The sequence below is a fragment of the Protopterus annectens genome, chromosome 13.part0, assembly GCF_019279795.1.
Source record: "Protopterus annectens isolate FY-2018-M chromosome 13.part0, PAN1.0, whole genome shotgun sequence".
Lineage (NCBI taxonomy): Eukaryota > Metazoa > Chordata > Ceratodontiformes > Protopteridae > Protopterus > Protopterus annectens.
In genome coordinates, this window is record NC_056747.1 from 142,650,128 (window position 1) to 142,666,954 (window position 16,827).

A 16,827-nucleotide genomic window follows, 5' to 3' on the forward strand; every position below is an offset into this window, starting at 1 on the left:
CTCAAATTAGAAGCCTAAATACTATCCAAGAGACTCCCAAATATGCTTAATTATATATCAAGCTAAACATTAACAACAATAAGGAAGAAAGGTGGAGGTGTATGTACAATCTATAAATCTTCTCTCATTCCTCAAACCTCTTACCAAACAGACTCAATTATCTAAAAAGCTAAATGTTAACACCTCAGCTAAAACTATAAGACTGTTCATTACCACCCCCTTTGTCCTTATCCACTCCCCTAGAAACCATAATTAATAAACACAGAAACCAGAATCTCACTTTCTAACCAACTACCTCAGAAAACCATACCTTGCTAAGAACCTCTCATTTAAGCTCACAAGAACTGTTCATCCCATTAAACCCCACATATGAATCTTATGCATTTCTCTGAGCTCATTACATAAACCACCTAAACAGAAAGCAGGAATATGTCGCTTCTACGACATGGATAACCATATTCTTTCTGACATGCAACCTACTCATAATATTCAATTCATACCCACCATTCAACCCAGGCAGTGGCCAATATGCCCTTTAACTTTTAATAAAAATTGACTGGATAACTCAAAGTTCTACTAGAACCCTGATACTTGGCCAACTGAAAGCAAAACATAAGAATTGTCATTGAAACACAAAATCCAAAATACTACCCTCGTCAAAAACAGTAATATTAATTGTCCTACTGCGGTGGTGGTGTTGTGGTAGCATTGTCGTCTCACAGTTAGATGTTGCCCGTTCGATTCTCAGTTAGACTGTCTTCTGTGTGGCGACATGTGTGAACGGGCGTTCCTTTGTTGAAGGTTGTGCGTTAGGCCTGGCAAACCAGCACGTAAATCCCTACTTCCAATTATTAGCAGACCGGCGTTCCGCTGTGCGACCCCTAACCGGGAAAAGCCGAAAGACACAAACAAACATTATTAATTGTCCTGAGGTCAACGTTACAAGGTTCTGAGAGGCACATTACTGCTTATAATACAACCTTTTCCAATTGCTTAACTAAGCACTTTGTCCAAATACAAAAGTAGCTCATCGACAATTCCAGGAGAACCTAAAACCCTTTTACAGTCCTTGGTATCTTCCTGCTTATTTAGGGGATCTCTGCTAAGCCTTTAGGGCACTTTCTGAACACTGCTATGTCAATTATAGGTTCATAGGTAAATAGTAAACTATTAGTTTATGGACTATTATAAGAATTGCCAACAGCCAGAGATCATAATCAAACTCTGTATCTGTGAGCTAAAGACCTTAATCATTAAACCAGCCCTACCCCTGATATGTAAAATCTGTAGCAACATCAGGTTGACACAAGATTATGTTAAAGAATGCAGATTTATTTATTTATTTATTTTATTTTTTTATTTTATTTTATTTTACATTTGTTAACCGGGGGTGTCTGACTGAGCCGAAAAGGCCCTTTTTCAGCACAGGCCCGGGGAGAAAAGCCCAGAATAGCATAGAAATAGCACAGAAAAATTACAGATACATTTAGATATTTAGATATGATCAGTATACACACAAATTACAATAGACATGTTTTTACAGTGGTATGCAGCACATCAACAGTTACAGTGGAGAGAACAAACAAGAAAATATTAGTTTAAAAATAAAGGAAGCATTAACATCAGAAAAAAAAGAGGAAAACATTTGTGATGCAGTACAGAAAGAAACAGAATAAATTACCGGATTACTTTATACTAAAGATGACCGATACATTCAGACTCGATGTGGTTTGCAATGAAGAACACCATATATATATATAGTCAAGTCTGTTGTTTGTACATGTTTATTAGGAAAGGAGTGAGTATGTTCACTACACTTTGGCAAATTTGTGCATGTGACAGAGTGGGGCTTATGGGGTGGGAGGGCATCATCATCATCATCATCAATGATGTTACCACAAAGAATTCAACACAGGTAGGACTATACCTGTATAGGTTAGGATTAGGAGAAAGATGGACCCTCAAAAAGGCACTAAAAGGTGGATGATGAGGGCAGAAAATATGTTGCATGAGGTACTTTGAGTGATACTGCTTACAGACTTCCCAAAAATCTAATTAAAAAAAGGATCAGTTATGAGGACCAAGTCAGGAGTCAGATCTGGTAGGGATATGAATTCAGTTTCTCAGAACCCTTGGATAGGTCATTTCCAAGAGTGCTTTCAAACACAGTCAGCTGTGTATGACTGCATAAAAGAATTCACTGATAATTGATCCTTTTTGCTCAGATAATTTATTTAAATTATGGGTACAAAGAGCAACAAGGAAATAGGGAACATTCCTGGATTATTACAAAACTTTAAAATTAATTAGATGTTTCTGAGATACAATATGAGAGCTTTGTACATTGCATACCTCCACCCTGTAAGACAAAAGCATAGAAGGGTGACTACATAGATGAACAGTCTCACAGTTAGCACAGAGAGTTAAGGCTGAGAGCTGTAATTCATGTGGTACAGGTTTGATTCTCTCATTTGCCTACTGTGTGACCTTAAATAGGTCACGTTAGACATTGCTCCCCAGTCACACCTGAGAAGGGACCCTGGGCCTGGTGGTCCTTCTCAGTTATCAGATAGGTATTATTTGCACAGCTGGAAATACTACCACTCAGTGATTTCTGCAGAAATGGTAAGACGGCAATGTTGAGCTTATCACTGTTCTAGAAGTTCTGCATTATCAGCAGAGCCAGCAGACTCCAATGCAACATAGCAGCTTGGCGACAAAGGTTTCTGCCTAACAAGTCCAGGCTTTGCATTTGAATTAAGATTATTTTATATGGAGTTTGCACATTCTGTACATATTTGTGTGGATTTCCCCAGGTACTCTGTTCCCCCCTTCTCCTAAAACATTATGATTGTTTGGCTACACTAAGCTGTCCATGTATATTACATTCATCAATCTATTTGACGCATTGCTCATGACGATGAATGATAAAAATGATCCCTTCCAAACATGAACTGAGATAACTGGGTTGATGGATTTTATTGATTCACAGCCCTTGGTTTAGACAAGTACTCCTTAGCATTTTCTCTCACTGCCATAAGGCAGGTGTTCAAAATCCAAAAGAAGATATGCCTGGGTAGGGTGTCACTTGTAGGGGAACATATGCCATACCCATATCTGACCTACACTATTGCTTGACTTAGGGGTCCTCAGACTGAGTTCAGGGGGTGAAGTAATTTTGATCATTTAACAAATGCAGACACATATAACAGCAGTGTTGTTTTTTAAACACACCTTTTCAGGATGTGGTTCATAGGTAGGTACTAGACTATCGACCCAAGGACCTATGTAAGTCTAGCCAACAATGTTCCCTGGCTTTCGCCACCCAAGAAGGTTATTTACCTGTGCCCTTGTCGAGCAGGGTCACAGAAGTGATTTCCAGGGTGAATTTCCTATTTCCCATCCACTCATCAAGATTTTTCTTGAAGAGTGCTAATGAGGAACTCTGTTTGACATAGATAGGTAGTCTGTTCCAGAGTATGGGAAGTCTCTGGGACAGAACCTATCCCTCCGGCATGTTCTGCTTATTGTGGTGACAAGGTTTTGGTTCCTTCTCTCTCTCTCCCTCTAGGTACTTTTGTAGGGTAGATGCCCACATACCTCTCAAGTTCTTTGCTCAAAGATCAAAACAAGACAAATAAATGGGGGAACAAAGGCCCAAAGTCAGGAACATTTTTTAAATGCTAATCCAAATCACTTAAAAAGTTAATAAAACAATAGGCTTTGTGTGATCATGCATTTTCAGAACAATAAGAAGGGTGAAACAAATGGCTCCTATTATTGACTGTTTGCAATCATCAATGATTTACCAGAAATTCGAACATTTTAGTAGGAACAGCTGGAGGCCTACCTGACTTATCATTTTGGAAGCTCCCAGAAGAGGCACAGCATTCTGACCAACAGAGATGGTGATCCCTTCAAACTATCAGCCAATGTGGGAAGGAGTGCTTTCCGTCCATTAAAATCATCATGCATGTGCTTTACTTATCATCATATGGTGGGAAATATTTATTTCCTGTTGGAGTGCATTGCATTTCATGTGGAATGCAAAATCCGATATTCCATAGTAAAATGTACTGATCCAGAATGAATGCAACTAAACAAAAATTAAGATGAAACATGTATATTTTTTTCATTTTCAGCATCTTTATAAAACAGCTGTACTTTCTAATAGTATACATTATTCATAATGGCAAAGAGGCGGCCACGGTGGTGCAGCGGTTAGCGTTGCCGCCTCACAGCAAGAGGTTCTCCGGTTCGATTCTCGGCTGGGATGCCTTCTGTGCGGAGTCTGCATGTCCTCCCTGTGGTTGCGTGGGTTTCCTCCGGGTGCTCCGGTTTCATCCCAAAGACATGCAGTAGGTGGATTGGACACTCTAAATTGGCCCTAGGTGTGAGTGTGTGTGCATGTGTGCCTTCTGTGGGAGGTTGGGCGCCGGGCTGGCAACTCGACACCGTAAAACTCCACTGCCAATCATCAGCGGACAGATGATCCGCTGTGGCGACCCCTAACCGGGAAAAGCCGAAGAAGAAGAAGAAGAAGAAGATTCATAATGGCAAAATATTTTCAGCACCCTCCCCAGAGACAAAAAAATGGTCACAGGACCACCACTGATACACCAAAGAAGCTGTCATTACCCACAAAGCCAAAACTTTTGTTCATAATCAGAAGCAATTAAATGCAATCCCAACGGGAAATATGTATGCTGTAAAACTCTTGAGAGTCAGAGCAATTCTCACCACTCTTAATTTAGTAACACAGACTGGTCAATTAGCAGGATGGTAAGCCTCTTTGATTAAGATAAAAGGTAAAGCTGCATAGAAAAGCACCTCATTAGCAGCTAATCATCATATCTCTGAATTAACTATTGTGCCTTCCGGACTCATAGGTAGGTACTAGGCTATAGCCTTGGTAACTGTCTCAAAGAAGTCCACCATGTTTAGGAGGCATGATCTGTCCTTAACAAAGCTGAACTGGATAGGGTCCAGTGTTTGGAGGTTCCCAATGTCTTTGTTAATGAGATCCATGATGATGCGCTCCATAGCTTTGCAGACCAAGCTAGTCAGGCTTATAGTGCGATAGTTCCCGGGGTACGTTGTGGCTTCACCTTTGTGGAGCGGAATAACCATTGCTGTGCCCCACTCTGTAAGCACATAGCTTGTGGAGAAGCTGAGTTTAAACAGTGTGTTTGGGTGAGGGGTTAGTTCATCTTTGAGCTTGTGTAGGACGCAGCCTGGGACACCGCCCGGTCCCATTGATGCTGTGTTTTTGGCTTTGGAGAGGGCTGTTTTAACCTGAGTGTCTGTGATTTCAGGGGCACTACATTCTTCTGGTATAGTTATAGGCCCTTTTGGGGGTGAGAGGGGGGTGAAGTTTGCACTGAACCTGTCTGCCAGGATGTTGGCTATATCGGTCGGTTCAGTGTATTTTGTGCTATTCTGCACTAACTCCAAGCAGATCTGAGGATTGCCACTTAGATTCTTGACATAGCTAAAGAATGCCTTGTGGTTATCTTTGGAGTCCATGGCAATTTTTCTTTCGAAGCTAGCCTTGGATGATTTTATGAGGGAACCTAGTTTCTTGCTGATACTGATCAGGGATGTCTTCCCTTCTTGAGATTTTACTCTTTTCTGTACTAGTTTCCTCCTTCTATTGTATAGCTTGTTTATAGCAGGGTTCACCAGACTGGTTGCCTTTTCTTGGAGGAGTGAGTCTTGGTTTTGTTTTGGATAGCACGATCCATGCATTCTTGTAGGTGCCCATAGAGTGCATTAGTAAAGGATTTTGCAGCTTGGACAGCATTATCCTTTAGCATGGGGGCTTTGAAACTTCCCACCTTGGTCTTAAGTAATGTAAAGTTTGCTTTTGAAAAGTTTTTAACGGTGATTTCTTTGACCGGGGGTGGTGGTGGAATGTGGATATCCAGAGTGATTAGTTTATGGTCAGATCTAACCAACGAGGGGTTGACCTCCGGTGTGGAACACTGGTCGCCCATGATGACCAGGTCCAATATGTTGTCACCTCTGGTGGGGATGTTGACCGGTTGATCCAGGGTGTTTGAGTTTATAAATTCTAGGAAATGTTGGGAAAGGGAGTTTGTACTTGAGTAGTTCTCCCAGTTAATGTTTGGGTAATTGAAATCATCCAATATCAGGGTGTTTGGTAGGGGATCTTTATATTTCCCAGTGTTTCCAGGTATGTGGAATGGGGGTCCTGGGACATGGTTGGGTGATCTGTAGCAAGCTATAATCTGAATAGCAGTTTTGCCCGTTGTTAGTCGCATGTGGCTGTGCCACTAACCTGGAGGTGTGGGTATCCTTGATGAATATGGATACTCCCCCGCCTTTTGTATTTCGGTCTGGGTTTTGTGGTCGAAATGTATGGTATGAGCTGTAGCCTGGTAGTGCTGGGGTGCTCTCTGGAGCCTTACATCAGGTTTCTGTTACTGCACAGATATCGATTTTCTCCATACTGAGGAGTGCCTCGAGTGTGTGCATTTTGAGGTTTAGACTTCTGGCATTGAGTAGCATTACCGTCAGTTTTTGTTACTTGTGCTATTTATGGCGGTGGGTTTGTCTTTTGAGCCTTGCCTAAAAAAGGCACTCTGGGGGTGGCAAGAGCCTTGGTCAGTATTCAAAAGCCTAAGGGTGACAGGTGCAAGCCGTCTCTAGGGAAGCAGCGTGGCTTGTCGAGCATGTCATCCCAGGCTGACAGATACTGGATCCCCTTTGAATGACACCAAAAGCTTAGCCAATTGTTGAAATTCATAATTTTTTCTCTATACCGTGGTATCATTCTTGGTGAGGGCAGGATGCTACTCAGAGTCAGGGTCGCTACGTAATCAGAGAGCTCCTCTATATGTCTTTTCATGTAGTCCAGGGAGGTACGGCTCAGGTCATTCACACCAACATGGACAATGACAGAGTCATATTTGTACTTGTTCTGGAGTGACCTGAGTGCTTGTGTTATGTGGTGGATCCTGGCACCCGACAGGCAGCTAACAGTAACCTTCTCCTTGTCCAGCCTAGTGAGTGGGACGTCAGTGTGCCTGACTATAGAGTCACCTATTACTAGTGTGTTGGGTATGTTATTTTGCCTCAAGGGCTGTGATTGCATGGCACACTGGTTTTGTGAAGTATGTGTTTCATGGTTTGTGTTGGGGGGTGGAGGTTGTTTGGATGTCTGCTTTGGAGGTCTCTGTTGCTTTTGCAGATTTTTATTTAGAGCCACCGAGTATGTTTTCATGTATTTATGTGTGTTTTTTGCCGGTGCTGGTTTCATAGGTCTATGTGAGACTGGTGGTGTGATGCAAGTAATTCCCTTCTCCTCTTGACTGTCTGGTCCAGTCTTGGGTTGAGAGTGGTTAGCCTCCAGTTTGGCTGTAAAATTGCATCTCTCACATGTATTAGTGTTTGGTGGAAGGAGGAGAGGGTTGTCTGTGTACATGAGGCAATTGTAACATTGCCTCAAAATGCACAGATTCACCAGTTGGACCGGAGAGTACACCTGAAACTGCCCTTTGGACATGCCTGGATAGGTACAGTGAACTGTTTTACTAATTGGCTGGTAAGGTCGAATAGAGAGCCTTGTCCTTCTCTACAGTATAGGGGGGGGGTCTAGTGCTAAGGTTTATTAGTGCTTGCTATGAGTTTTGAGCAAGTGCTGGGATGAGAAGTGAATGGTTTGAGTGCTTAAGTTGAAAGTTTGTCTAGTTCCAAGGGAAAAATTGAATAGTAGACTTTGTGGAGCTATAACAGTGAAATGAAAGAGATAGAAATTAGCCCAAAATGGCCAATAAACTACTAATTTCTGGGCTGAAACCCCTCCTCCAGGGACAGATAGGCTACTCAAAGCTCCCCTTTCTCACAGGTGAACAGAGAAACCTCCTTCTATCCAAGTAAGGTATGGGCAAACACAGAAACTTGTAACACAGCCCTGAATTCAGCACTAACCTGAAAATTGGACTATACTAGCTTAGAAGACAAGTATATTTTTATGTTTTTTTTTTCAAAAAAAATAAAGCAGATACAATCAAAAAAACACTTTAAATGCACAGAAATGGCTATCACACTTGAGTGTGTAGCCTACAACAGTTAAACAGGTAACTTAAACACAAAAACGACTTTGTTAAAGTGCAGGCAGTAAAATAAGTACAATATGTAGCTGAAACAAGCTTTTTAAATTACAGAAACTCTAGAAAATCGGTGTTTTAGGCGGAATTAGCTAAAGGCAGCAAGAAAATGCAGAAAAATGGTACTTAATCACTCCAAAGTCTCTCTTTTGTCTCTCTGCTGCTGAAGCATAGGCACATCCCAAAATACACATGCACCCGCACACATGCATATAGACACACACACACACACAAATACAAGTATGCACACATGCACACAAATACAAATGTGCACACATACACACACACACACACATGCACGCAAATACACATTATAAGTATACACACACACACACACACAAACACACACACATGCACGCAAATACACATTATAAATATGCACACACACACACACACACACACACACACACACATATACACCTATACAAATATGCATACACACACAAATATGCACACACACACACACACAAATACACATATACAAATATGCACACACACAAATACGCATATACAAATATGCACACACACGCACACAAATACACATATACAAATGTGCACACACACAAACACACACACAAATATATGCACACAGACATAGACACACAAATACACACGCGTGCGCATTCACAAATATACACAAAGACACATACACTTTTATACACCAATGTTCACATGTATACACAGACACGCACACACACATACATATAAACACACACTTTCAGACACCAATATGCACACACGTACACACAATCCTGTACATTTTTACACAACACACATCCTAACAAGCTCCTACATGCATGCATACTCCAACACACACACACACTTACTTATAAACAGATTTCCATATCTACCTCCCACAAGATGACCACTCAGACAAACATATATATCCATGCAGCTGCATTTATGTCCCTACAGACCTCCCACACACACACACATATTCACATATACACACGCACAAGTGTACCCCCACAGCTTCACAATAACTATCTGTAGTTGAGATATGAGCTACAACTGTTCCTATAGGGGTGCATGGGTGAATGCTGTCCAAAGATGGCGTTCACCTTTTTCTCTAGTAAAAAAAGAAATTAAATCAGTATAGCAATTTGCCGACAATTTTTATGTGGCAGTGATCTATGGTATCTTGTGATAACCTCTCCTCCATAAAAAATAAAAATTCTTTTTAACTCTAGTGTCTACTGTTTGATTAAGGGCTAGTATAGTTCATGTTCTACAGATAAAAGATCAACTCATGTAAAACTCAAGTCATCACATTAACTAAATTTATGGAGAAAATCATTTTGCTGACAAATTTAAAACATCTTTTTCAACCTTCTCTTTTAGACCAAAATGTTTCAATTTTGAGACAAATAGATCTGATCCACATTATTTTCTACTTCAGAAGATCCTGCTAACAAAAATCCAGTTTTCCTCTTTCCATAATTAATCCTATATCCCACTAAAGTTGAAATTTCCCCATTGTATTAATAATAATATCATTTCTTGTTGATAATCAAAGGACATCCATAACAAATCATCCACACATGCTATTAAACATTACTTCTGCATTTCAATCCCTTCCCAGTCAGTTCCTGAAAAATTCCAGTAAGAGATCACGGCTATAACAAATAGTTTTAAATGTAAAAAAAAAACACCCTCATCTCATTCCATTTGTCTGCTTAAAATTCATAGCATATGTATTTTTTGTATATTTTTAATTATATGTTATTCAGGAATAGTACGATCATTTAATACTCATTTTATTTAGTAATTCACTTGTATTTGGTGAAACATATGATATACTAATCCATTTTTAATCAATCGCTTGTTTTTGAAGATAAATCGAAAACAACAATAAGAATTTGTTTCAGACAACTGAAACTGAATTGATACAGAAACAATATTCTCGCTGGCTTGACTACCAGTTTCCCATTTATTACCTTAGCTATTCAGCATGAAAACCTGTCTGTAATGATCACTACAGCCTCTTTCTTTGATTTCCTCTTTATTAATATAATAAAGGCTTGCCCAGATGGGAGAATCTGCCACCTTGAAACAAAGACTAGCTGCAATAACTTCAACAAAATGGGTGAATGTTTTTATAAAAAGCATTTATAAAATTCCACATGAATTTGATCAATTCCTAGGGCTTTATAGCTTTTAGTTTTTTTACATAGTTTATAAGTTATTTATGGTTCAGAAAAAAACTACCTTTTCACTTAATTCTGCTTAGTCAATTAGATATTTCACCCTTCTTATATTGAAGTTAGACATTATATATACACATAAAGTAATCTTTGATATAATTCTTAATTTCCTTCTATTTAATTTCTAAGTCATCTTTATTTTTTTATAAGTTTCCTATTTCACATAATTCTTAAATTCTGTTTAATTTCTAACCCATCTTTACTTTTATAAGTTTCCTCTTTCATGTAATTCTTAGGTTATGTCTAATTTCTAATCCGTCTTCATTTTTATAATTTTCCTTTTTCACATACTTCTTACACTCTGCATATTTAATTTCTGCCCCATCTTCATTTTTAAGTTTCCTCTTGCCCATAATTCTTAAGTTCTATCTATTTATATACTACACAATCTTCATTTTATGTTTCCTCTTTTACATAATTCTTAAATTATATCTGTTCTATATAATGTCTACCCATTCTTCATTTTTATAAATTTCCTCTACAGCAACAGTATTTGAATGTATGTTCAGTGATAATAATATGTACTCCTGACTGTATTGCCCTACTCTTGTGCCCCGTTGAATACTGCTCCTTGTCAGCTACATAACATTGATGTGCACCCCCCACCCCACCATGTGAACTCTCGTCGGCCTTTAGCCTAGTCAACTACCTTCCTACCCCCACACTGATATTTCTCTCTCCTAGATCTCTTCTTTTACCCTCCTATCTTCCACTGTATCACCCCCTCGTACCTCTACTTCCTTCACATGCCTGTCCTCTCACCGACCTCCTCACTCAAATAGTCTCTAACTTCACTACGTCAGACCTAGTGTCCCACCTCCCTTGCCCTGCCAGATGTTCCCCCATCTACCTCCACAGTCTAACTCCCAGATAGCCTGTGCTCATTCCCTCCACATAGATTTAGGCATAAGATATCTTTCTAAGGAAAGTAAATAGCATAAGACTTAGATAAAAGGCAACTTAGTCAAGAACGTAAACTGCTAACCAGCAAACTCTAAAACATAGCACTATACTGTACTCCCTGAATTATCACTGATTGTTTTCCACAACTGCTACTCCTCTAGGACAGTGCTGCTGTGCTCAATCTGCTCTCTACCCTACCCCCATTCCCACACATCCCTATTACAATTAAACTTATAGCTGCTAACCACTCCCACCTCAGCTAACAAACCCAATCAACCAATTAAATCACACAATCAATCCCCACTCATACATACTATACCACACCCTTGTCACTGACTCCTTTAATTACTTCTCTCCCATCTAGCTCTATAGCTCCTACTCTCACTCACCCGTCCTCTCCTACTATAAAATGTAACATAAAAGGAAAAAAGGTCTGGAAAGGTTCAAACAAGGAGCAAAGGGAGGGGCAAGAACTGCAAAAAGAACTAAATTATAATATTAATGTTCTTAATTTAACTAATGAGTTTTTGCCCAATGAAGTAATTTCTGTGCTTCAAAAAGGTTTTTCCTTTATTCCTTCTAACAAAGTGAACATTTCCAGACTTATAGCTGATTTCAAATTGTATCTTAGAAAATTGAATTTAAAATACATTTTTGATGGTGTGACTAATATTGAACCTGTTGAAGGTGTTTGTAAGAAAAAGAGCACATATAACCCTTTACTGAATTCTACCTTGATGGTGTTTGGTAAACTTTGTGAACAAGATTTCAGGAAAATAAAAGAGTGTAATCATTATCCTAATTTGACACCTGCCGAAATTAAAGCATTAGATTTTGTAGCCAACAATAAAGATTGGCGTACAATGAAAGCTGACAAGGCGGGGGTACAATTGTCATTATGAGGTCCGCTGATTACAGTATAGCAATGAATTCTTTGTTAAAAGATGACAGTTGTTATAAGGTAGTCACAAAAGAACATATTACTAAGAGTTTTCAAATGGTGGATTTTTCTATTTGATTTATTTAGTCAGAGTAATATTGATAGCACTGTCTATGACTTTTTAGTAATTGAACATCCAAAACTGGCTACACTGTTTGGTATCCCTAAATTACACAAACAAAGTGAGGAGATACCCATTAGACCAATAGTGTCAGCCAGTTTTTCAAAAACAGAATCTATATCAATATGATTAGACAAGTGTTTAAACCCAATAGTTCAAAGGACCAAGTCATATTTAAGAGATTCCTAGCATTTATTGGAACTTTTAGGTCAATTAGACTTAAGAGACACATTTTTTAATTTTGCATCATTAGATGTAACATCATTATACACAAGCATTAATCAGGCTACCGGTGTAGAATTCTTAACGGAATATTTAAGTGTTCATACAGATATGGAAAACAATTTGGTCAATACTATATGCACCTTAATGGACTTAGTATTAGAAAACAATTTCTTTATATTTGAAGATATTTATTTTCAACAGATTTCAGGAATTGCAATGGGTTCTAGAGCTGCACCAAGTTTTGCTAATATAGTGATGGCTATGTGGGAAATTAAATTTTTATACTCACATCCATCAGCAAAGAATATTTTATTTTATAAAAGATACATAGATGATTTGATCTTTTTATGGCGTGGAAATTTTGAGTAATTTCAAATGTTTGTGAACTATTTAAACAAATCTACCAATTTTCCGAGATTTACCATTGGTCATTTTGGTGAAAACATTAACTTTCTGGACTTACATTTAAGTTTGAATTGTGAAAAAACATGTTTTGAAAGTAGCATTTTTAGGAAGTCCACATTTGTCAACCAATATCTACACCACAATAGTTTACATCCTGAATTTATGAAACGTGGTGTAGTTAAAGGACAATTTATTAGATTAAGTAGGCTGACAAGTAGAGATGATATCTTTTCAAGTGAGAGAGAAAAATTAACTAGCTTTTTTATGGAAAGAGGTTATGACCACTTATGGCTAAATAACATATTAAGGGAGGTTTTTTATCTCAGGACTAACAAAGCACGCCCTATTTTACATCAAACTTTAGTGAATTTAAGAATAGTTAGTGACACTGAAGTTAAGGCTGGTAGTGCCTACAGATTAGCTTTTCCTATTCCCATTTCAAATGAGATGGTCATGATTAGGAAAATAATTTCCAACAATTGGAAAGTGGTATTAGGTAACAACGATTTGAGTTCAATCATTGGTAAAGTTCCACTGTTCACTTACAAAAAAACTGTCAACATAAAGAGTAAGTTAGAAAGCTGTAAGCAAGTGAGTACTGAAGTTGTTAATTCAAATTTTGGTACATTTCCTTGCAATTGTTGTAAACAATGTAGGTACATATCAGGAAGTAATACAGTGTTTTTGAAGCACTTGAATAAAGTTATTCATAGTAAAGGGCATTATACTTGTAAGACCCAAAATGTGGTTTATATTGCTTTATGTGGTTCATGTGAACATTTCTACATAGGTAAAACCATTAGGACTTTAAGTAGACGTATTTACGAACATACTTTAGCAATAAGAAAAAAAGACATGTCAAATGCACTTGCAAAACATGCTGTTACTTGTTTAGATTTCAAAAAAGTTCACATTTTCAGTACTAGAGAAAGTTAATGATGATTTGTTTTCTGGAAATTTTAAGGTTAAACTACAGTGTAAAGAAACCTTGTGGCAGATATTGCTCAATGCAGACCAGCTTCCTGGGTTAAATGATGTTATAAATATTAAGTGCTTTTTACAAGCACAAAGGTTATAATTTATGTATAAAATCATAAAAACACAAAGACATCTGATAACAATAATTTTTTTATCTAAGAAAGGGGAAGGTCCTTTAATAGTGATTTTTTTTGAATTAAGCTTTTAACATTTGTATTGGTCATTTTAGATCACATGTTTATTTTTGAATGGTATTTAAATGGCTTAAGAAGTTGAAATGGTTATTCTGAAGAAGTTCATGATAATTAAAAGTGGACTAAACGTGTAAACACTGACTTCTGTCTTTTTTCCGTTTTTCCAGTCATATACTGGCAAGTTATTTTTACTTATTTTTGTTGTGTGTGTTTGAAAAGTTATAAAAGGAAAAGAAACAAAATAAATAAAATGCCTTTCCTACACCTTACCCACCTAAAGGTAGCATTTTACACATTACCTATTTTTGTTCTTCTCCTGTTTTCCATTCTTACGTCCTACCACACACAACTTTATATCACCAATCCAGCTCAATGGCAAACAGAAACCATAGCCAATACACTAAAACTAAAACAGTTCCCTATATCTCCATATGACCTTGCCCCAACCATCAATTTTTCCTACATAAATAATAAACCAACAAACAAAATTAACCCCTACACATCCCAGAAACAAAATAAAATACTACAAAAACTTCTTAAACTCTATCTATACCTAACTCAAAAACTCACTTGCTGTGGAGACATACACCCCAACGCAGAACCCAATTCTTCAATCCATATAAACCTAAACCAACCAAACCCTTTTTTACAGAAGGCCAACCTCCTCTCTCCTTCTCTTAAACATTAATGTAAGAAGTATACTTAACAAAGTTCAGGACCTCCATGCCCTACTGGCTTTATATAAACGAAATGTAGGCATACTAACTGAAACTTGGCTTAAACCAGAACATCATGATAATGAGATTACACCCCCTGGCTACAATAATATATGAAAAGATAGGACAGGGAAAAAAGGAGGAGGCGTAGCCATACTGTTTCAAAATCATCTCATATTGGAACAGGTTGGCTACAACTCTCAGGAAGTCAATGATATTGAACATATTCTTGCTAAATTAAAACTAAACTCTAGCAAACATATAGTTATAGCAGATGCCTATATCACACTAGGTAACAACATTGCCACTATGGAGAACTTGCTACACTGAATGTCTACCTCCCTTCGACAAGAGACCATACTCTTAGGAGATTTTAATATTGACTGGTCCGACTGTACCAAGTATAATCCCTCTACCCATATTGATCTTCATGGGTTTACCCAAATCATAACCACCCCCACAAGAGTTGACAAGAAATCCAAACATCAATCCATCTTAGATTGGATACTTCTGTCTGACCCCACCTTAGCACACCAAACAATCTGAGCAATCACCAACCAACCTACCTTATGAGGAATAAATCCCACCATAGTAACCAACCCATCCTTAGAACAGTTCACTTTGTTTCTTAATTGTTCCTCTTCAGGACGATGGAAATCTATAAGTAACTTCATATAATTGAAGCTAAGCAATATTAAAGTCCATATAACTCAATATTGTTAGATAAAACTTCTTTTATTCGAACAAAGAGTAAGCGCTTTCACCATCAGGCTTCTTCAGACTGCAACATTCACATACATCATTGATTTTATATAGTAATGCCAAATGAATGAAATAGCTGATGTCTATGTTTTCTATTAACTTTTAATTCTTGTGTTCTGTTACTTTAAAAGTTAATAGAAAACATCGACGTCAGCTATTGCTCGCATTTAAATGTGGTGAAAGCTGGTACACTGCCGACACAGTTCCTGTCTAGGATTTAAAGTTTATGTACTCATTGCCGTTTTTCAACAGGAACGTATCTCCTGTTGTGGTTATATATTTTTTATCATTGCTGTGGCTTATATTTATTGTTTTAATCCACATAAGGGAGATGGCAGTAATGCTAAATGATGACATTGAACATGCGTATACATTGAAAGAACCGGTACCAGTGAACCCGAACTCTTTCTGGTTCAACGACTGTGTTTCCGGAGATGACAATATGCTTCTGTTCTTTGAACCAGATTTGATGAACATGCAGGAATCTACCCTTGGTGGTAACTTAGTCGAACTTTCAGAAGACCTGAATAGGTTGGAGGTGGATATATTGAAACTGAAGCGACTCCAATTACAATGCCAACATTTTGAGGCGTGCCTACACAAACGAATAGTGCCTCGTGGACTTCGCATCTTAAAGATGCCAACTTCAGGTAACATTTTTCCTGAATTGCTGATCAAATGGCAGCAACTGAATTTGGAGCTAAGCTTCAATTATATGAGGTTACTTATAGATTTCCATCGTCCTGAAGAGGAACAATTAAGAAACAAAGTAACCCAGTTGCATGATACGATTTTACAGACGTACTCCAACCCCAAAGCAGTGTTGGGGATGGAGAAGCTTATGGATAATGTACAATTATTTGAGAAGCGCCTTCTTGAGCAAAAAAGAAACAAGATATCAAGAGACATTAAAGATTTTAAACTCGGTCACGTGTTTACTTGGCCGAGACAGAATGCTGATAGTAGAGATGTTAATAATACTGTAATGAATTCTGTTATCAGAAATGCCTCTAGTATAGACAATGTTGTTAACAACAGTGGTGATGTACGAAGTGAAAATGGTAAAATTACAAAAAACAATACCATTATTACTAGAAGTGTTGACACGTTAAATGTCCAAGTTGACAGAAATGAAAGTAGTAATAAATCGGACAATGCTAAGGATGTTAGTGCTGGTCCTAGTAGTTCAGCAGTTGACACAGCTCATGATACGACATCTAATATAAGTATTATGAAACCTCTTGAAC